The sequence below is a fragment of the Malurus melanocephalus genome, unplaced genomic scaffold (genome assembly GCF_030028575.1).
Source record: "Malurus melanocephalus ecotype Western Australia unplaced genomic scaffold, MMel_1.1 scaffold_178, whole genome shotgun sequence".
NCBI lineage: Eukaryota > Metazoa > Chordata > Aves > Passeriformes > Maluridae > Malurus > Malurus melanocephalus.
This window is the reverse complement of record NW_026623410.1, coordinates 1,142,972-1,149,318: the sequence shown is the minus strand read 5'-3', so window position 1 is coordinate 1,149,318 and position 6,347 is coordinate 1,142,972.

Genomic DNA, 6,347 nt, shown 5'->3' with positions numbered 1-6,347 from the left:
CTTACACCCCCTGGACCCCTTCCAGCCCTACATCCCCTGCACCCCTTGCCCCTGCAATCTCTCCACCTGGCTCCTTGGCAGTCCGCAGCCCCACACCCCCTCATCCCAGCCTCCACTGTCCCCCCGCAGCCCACGCTCTGCCCTGTCCCCTCTGCCCCCCAGCTCCCTGCCCACACTTGTGCTGCTTGGATGGCCAAGAGCCCCGCTCTGAGGGGGGCAAGAGCTGTGATTGGCATCTGTCAATTCACCACACTCGCAGATAAAGATTCATGGGGTGCTGACCCCTCTGAGCACAGATAGATTTTCTCCCAAGATAATGGAAAAGCCGACCCTCAGGCAGGGTTCCCTGCCTGTGGGCAAGTTTGGAGTGCGAGATGAAGCCGGAGGGAGCTTCAGGATTGTAACCCCCCTCTTGCAGAGCGTTGGGAATGGCGTGGGTGCGGGGCACGGCTCCACTCACTGTGGAGAGCCAGCTCATCTGTGTCACTGGCTTTGTCATTTTATTAGGAGGGAGGACTTGTTGTTCCTTTGTGCTTGGCTGTGAAGGAAATGAAAAGCCTATCCAAAGGTCTGTTTTGTATGAAACAATCCTCCCCGGGGCACGTTGCTGTGCTGGAAAGGTCATGAGGGCTTGTGAAACCCAGCGCCAGGACGCCTAGTGACTGCCTCCCGAAATGCGAGGCATCCCTCGCCGGCACCAACAGGGCCCTGCTGACACCRGATCCCACCCGTGGGTGCAGGAGGAGAGGCGGCAGGCTGTGCCCAGAGGMGAGGTTCGTGTTCCGCTGGGACTGCTTTATGACCCAGCCCGGCTCCAGCACCCTCCCTTCTCGGCACAATCCCCCTGCTGCTGCCACTGGTCCCAGTCTCACCCAGGATGCTGCTCCAAGGGCAGCGCTGGGCTCAGCAGGGTGGGCAACACCCACACGGGCAGGACAGCACCGGGATCCGCTCCCGACTAAGGCGTGAGTCACGCTGAGGTGCTGAGACAGTGTCTTACAGTATGGGAGGGGAGACGTGTCCTGCGAGGGCCTCCACCCTGCCTCCTCGCCGTTCTTCCTGCCCTGAGGCACCAATTCATGCAGGCTCCATGTTTCAGCTGCATCACATCCCCCTGTACCCAGACACAGTGCCTGGGGAGTACCCAACTGGGTTACCCAGGCCAGGACCCCTTCCCTACACCACGTGGGGTGCAGCTGGTGTGTCCACGTGGGGTCTGGCATGTCCTCGCCCCTTTCTGGTGGCCCTTCTTCCCCTCCTACACGGTGCCAGGCTGCTTTGGGGCCACTGACTGGCTCGGACAGACGCCTTCAGCTGCACTCCCTTTTAAGGCAGGTTTTGTGCCAGCCGGCAGCTGAAAACTGCCCTCCTGCAAGTCTCCTCCAGCTGGCCAGCCCTGCGGCCAGTCCCCATGGACCACTCACCCAGCTCCTGCTGTGACAGGAATGCTCCCTCCCCAGCTGGAGCAGCAGGTGCCCCCGCATGGCACCGTGCACCGAGTGACCCGGCACAAGCAGAGCCCGGCTGTCCCCTCCTCTCAGTGTCCCCATGGACTCTCTGGAGATTGTTCTGCTCACTCAACAGAGCGGGCACAGAACCAGGGCAGCTTTCACAAAGTAGGCACCACCGAGCCACACGGTGCTCTGTGGCTGCCCTGCCTGCMTGGGGCTGTGTGCCTTGCTGGCGGCTCCTCAGCTGTCCTGGCTGGCCCTGCTGGGCTACCAGAATCCACGAACCTTGGGCTACACCCAAGGAGAGAGCCAAAGCATGGTGTTGGTGTGCCCTGCAGGAATCCCAGCGAGCCAGTGTCAGGGGAAAGGCTGCTGTGGGACACATCCCTGGATCCTATACCCCGTGGGAGCCGTGACTGCACCCTGCACACGGCTGTGACCCCGCTCCTGTCCCAGWGCAGATTAGCAGGCATGCACAGGGATGGGGCAGTGCAGCAAAGCTGTCTGGCAGAGGGAGGAAGGGTTGCAGGCAATCCCAGAGCACAGCAGCATCTCGGGAGCCCATGGGAATGAGCCTCTTGCTCGTTTTACAGGGAGTGAGTCTATAAACACTCGGAATGCTGGTGTGTAAAACCCATCAGCGCTCTGCGATGGAGCAATGCACTGAGCCCCCGCCGGTCTGTGCTGGAGGAGCTGGCTGGAAACACTGCAGCACTGACATTTGAGATCGCTGCTCCTTCTGCCCCCCAGGACCCAAACCTGAGTTGCAGCTAGGTGGGAGCCTTTTGGAGTGGCGGTGAGCAGCAACCAGCTCATCCCTCTTCATTGGGGTGCTGCCTGCGATGCCGTGCCCACACTCACAGGCAAGGTCATCCAGTGGGCAGCTCCAGTGCTGGGCAGAGACGGCACTAGGAGCAGCACAGAAGGGCAGGGGTGGTATTTTCAGCAAACCCGGGTCCCACCCAAAGCATCACTTCAAACCAAGGTTCATAGCCTGACAGAGGAAACAACTCAGCCAGCGCCAATGGAGAGCAGCCTCTTCAGCAAACCCCAGCTTTATCTTATCTGGAGACCTTGTTCCAGCTAATTTAACCATTAGGCTGAGCATGCCTCAGCTGTCAATGCCCTCTGATAGGAATCTGTGGGTGAGGCTCTATCCTGAAGCATCAGGCGCCAGCGCTCCCCGATGGCATGGCAACAGCCCTCGCAAAACCTGGGCTGTCCCATTTGTTTGTTTGGGTGGTGTAGTTACGGCCAGGGTTATCCCCTCCCTTACCAAGAGACAGCACCAGCTCCCCGGCTCCATCTGTGCTGTATTTTGTGCGAGGTCCTTGCAGCCCCCAAGATTTTCCTGGGTTCCAGGGGGAGAGTTGCAAGACAAGAGCTCCCGGGTGTGCCAGAGCTGCCTGCCCAAATATCGCCCTGGAGCATCTTGGCCCACGGTGGCTGCTGCAGTAACAACTGGAAAAGCCACCGGCATTTTTGCAGGCAGGGCGGTGACATAAGCCGATCTGGGTTTGTTTTGCTAACGCAGCAAGAAAAAGCAGCTATTTCCATGGAGCAGACCAGCCCATCTGCCCGGGAGCAGCTCCAGGCTGCCCCTCCTGCCCTCGCTTGCAGGAGGGGGGCAGGGCTCCCCCGGTTCTCACCGTCCCCCGGTACACTTGCACAGAGGGGAGGTGATGCACCAGTGAGGGCACCCCTGACCAGCATTGTTCCAGCGCTCTCCTAACTGCCAGTCCTACAAAATCTCCCTCCCTGGCCATAWTTCAACCCGCACTTGTGCAAGTCAAAGGCCCTCTCAGCCAAGACTGTCGTAAAAAATGCGCTACACGGCCCAGCGTGGAACTCTAATTTGACAAGAAAATTAYAGGATGGYTCAAAACAAACCCGGCAGAAGCTGSGGGGAGCTGCCAGGCGCGTGATCCCACCGACAGGCCCGCAGAGCTGCTCRCTSTGCCCTGCGCAGGGGCTGCAGGGATCTCCCCCCACACGCCTCCCATCACCTCCGGATTTGCACGTGGCTAATCCCATTACCAGACAGACAGGAAAGCAGCGGCACGAAGGAGGCTGTCAGGGCAAATTACACCCCAAGGAAAACCTCTGGGATACGTCTTCATAAAGCTGACAGGCGACCGCTGGCTGGGAGTAATTGTGAGCAAGACGGCAGCGGGAAAAGACCTTTCAGGAGTGAGGGGCTTGGGGAAGGGGCTTGGAAAGGGGCGCTCTGGGGGGTTCCGGCACACCCAGCAGCACACTGCCACCGGGGCTGTAAAGCCCCAAACGGTTCGAGTAAGATACAGTCGCTGCCACGCCAAAATCTGTGCTCAGTGCCCTCGGGGACACAGGGCAGAGCCGTCCTGCCGCGGGCACGGGCAATCACATGTCTGCTCCCAGCTGAAACTGTAAAAACGCCTCCAGGCGGGYTCAGGCAGCTGGCTGCCCCCTTGCCGGGTCAGCTCTCACCCTCCGAGGCGGGGCGTGAATTATCATCACGCGGTTAWTGTTACACTGCACGAGCAATAACAAACACGGAGCCGCGGGCTCAATCCCGGCTCCCGGAGCACGCAGGGCTGCCCACGTGGGGACACAACAGGGACACGGCTGGGGCTTCCACCCGTGGGACAAAAGGGTGTGGCAACCCTTGTCCGCTTTTCCAAGCCCGCCAAGACATGGAAAATCTCCTCCAATTTCATCCAGGCTGCCCCAGCCTYCCTGAGCACAGTCTGGCCAAAGCCTCCGCTACCATCTGCTCTTTTCTGCRAGCTTTCCGTTAGCGGCAGCCCAAGGAAACCTCCTGGCTAAATCCTGCTGGGGGAGGATTCGGTACATTTTCCTGGCGTGGCCTGTCTGTTTCTATTGTGGCTATCAAACGGAGCCRGGATTGTCAAGGAAGCAACGCCTGCTGCTTTGGAAAGCTGCCCAGTGCCCGGGAGGCATTGCCTCTSCCTGCCAGGGTGCTGGGCACTGGGACAGGGTGTGGACACTACTCAGGGGCTACTCACAGGGGATCTGTGCCAGGGATCACCTCCCCAGCCTACCTGGCAGTGCCACTCGTCCTGGGTTGGGTCCAGGCTGGTGACGCCACACCTTTTATTCCTGGTTAAAAATTCACTGGAGGTGAGGCAAAGGGACGCAGAAGTGTTTGCTCTCTCTGTCAGGGCGCTGCTCAGCGTGGGCACGCCGTGGCAGTGGAGCAGGAAGGTGAAAAGGATATGAGCACAGTGCTCTGACATACACAGGCACGACAGAGAGCCAGGACAGAGCAGGAGAGAGGAGGAAGAGGAGGAGTCAAAGGGTTGCACAGCCTGCACACCTCCATCCCATCAGCACAGGCATTGCCCCCCCCAACAATCTGCCCCAGGGCACTCCAGAAGCCGCTTGAGCTCCCCAGGACGGTCCCCAGCTGTCACCCCACCTCGGAAACCTAAAGGCTGATGCAGAGCTCAGCCTAAATCTTGGGGTGTTCCCTCATGGATGCCCCAGGCAGCAACAAGCTGGGGAGCCAGCACCATCCCTGCCAGTGTCACAGCCAGAGCCCACAGCTCTCCCTGCGTGACAGCCCAGGGCACTGCGTGGCAGGGGGATTTACAGCCCAAATCCTCCTCTGCTTGCTTTTGTGCCATTCCTTTTTCTCCATCCCTCCTTGCTCTCCCACACCCTCCCCAGTATTTACACCCAGTCCTGTAACCTCGTGCTGRGACCAAGCCAAAGCTCAGCCAAGCCGGGAAAAGCCCCTCTGCTGACTCCAGGAGTATCTGAGCCGGCTCTTGGCCCTTGTGGAAACAATCTGTGCTTACTGGGTCACTTTTAATATCCCATCCTAAATCACATATTCCAGCACTTCATCCCTTTTGGCTCCTGTTTATTGACTTCCCAGCAAATGCTTTAAATCTGTCTGGCTTCGCTGCCCAGCTGTGCTGCTCTGGCCCCAGCACATCAGAGCCATTCTCACTGTGTTTCAGGACCCCTCCACACAGTGATGGTCGCATCTCCCATCCCAGCATGGACTGGCTCAGATGTACCCAGGGCTGCCCTCATCATTCCTACCCCTGCCAAGCCCTTTCCTGGTGTTTTCCACGTGTGCAGCTGCTGTGCTCTCTGGGAGCAGCCTTTGTACCCTCACCATCCCTTTTCTGGGTCACAGGCTGTGCAGCCCCATTTCTTGTGGCATGGGCACCCTCAGCCTTCTGTTGAGAAGCACCACTAGGTGACAATCCTGCTCCTCCTGCAGCSTGGGGACACCCAGCACCSRGCCTGCCCTCAGAATAGCTCGACCRGCTGGTGAGTTCTCTCCTGAGCTCTGCTGGCTCCCAGGAAACCTGGGAGCTGGCAAGTAAAACGGCCCAGGACAAGTTCACAGGGCTTGGGGGATTTCCAAGCAAAGCTGCATCCACTTTGTTCTCTGTTTTCCTCTKTACCCTGGAGAGCTTGTCTGTAATCACCAGAGCCCTCCAACTTTTTTGTCCCACTAGCAAGTCCAAGCTGAAAAAAACCTAAAATATTTGACATCCCTGAGGGGAAAGATGTTTTCCAAGCCTCAAGTAAAGGAGCACTTTCAGCTCACATAAGCCTCCCAAAAATAAATACAAAAATGCACCAAGGATTAGAGGCCAGAGCTGCCTTCTCTGCTCGAGCAAAGTGCCACTCTGCTGTGTTTGTGCCCTGGTCCCCACACTGACCCATCAGCACAAGGATGGCCCCAGCCCCTTCAGCACTCACACAGATAATCCCACACAGGATCCCAAAAAAGGATCCCAAAGATCTGCTACAGCCTTCAGGTTCCTGATCTTAGCACCCACCCTGTGAGTGCCTGCAGTACTTGAGGGACACTTTTTGTCACAAAGGGGTGCCCAGCCCCTCTGCCTGCTGAGGGTGGGGGGACATTGCCCACCC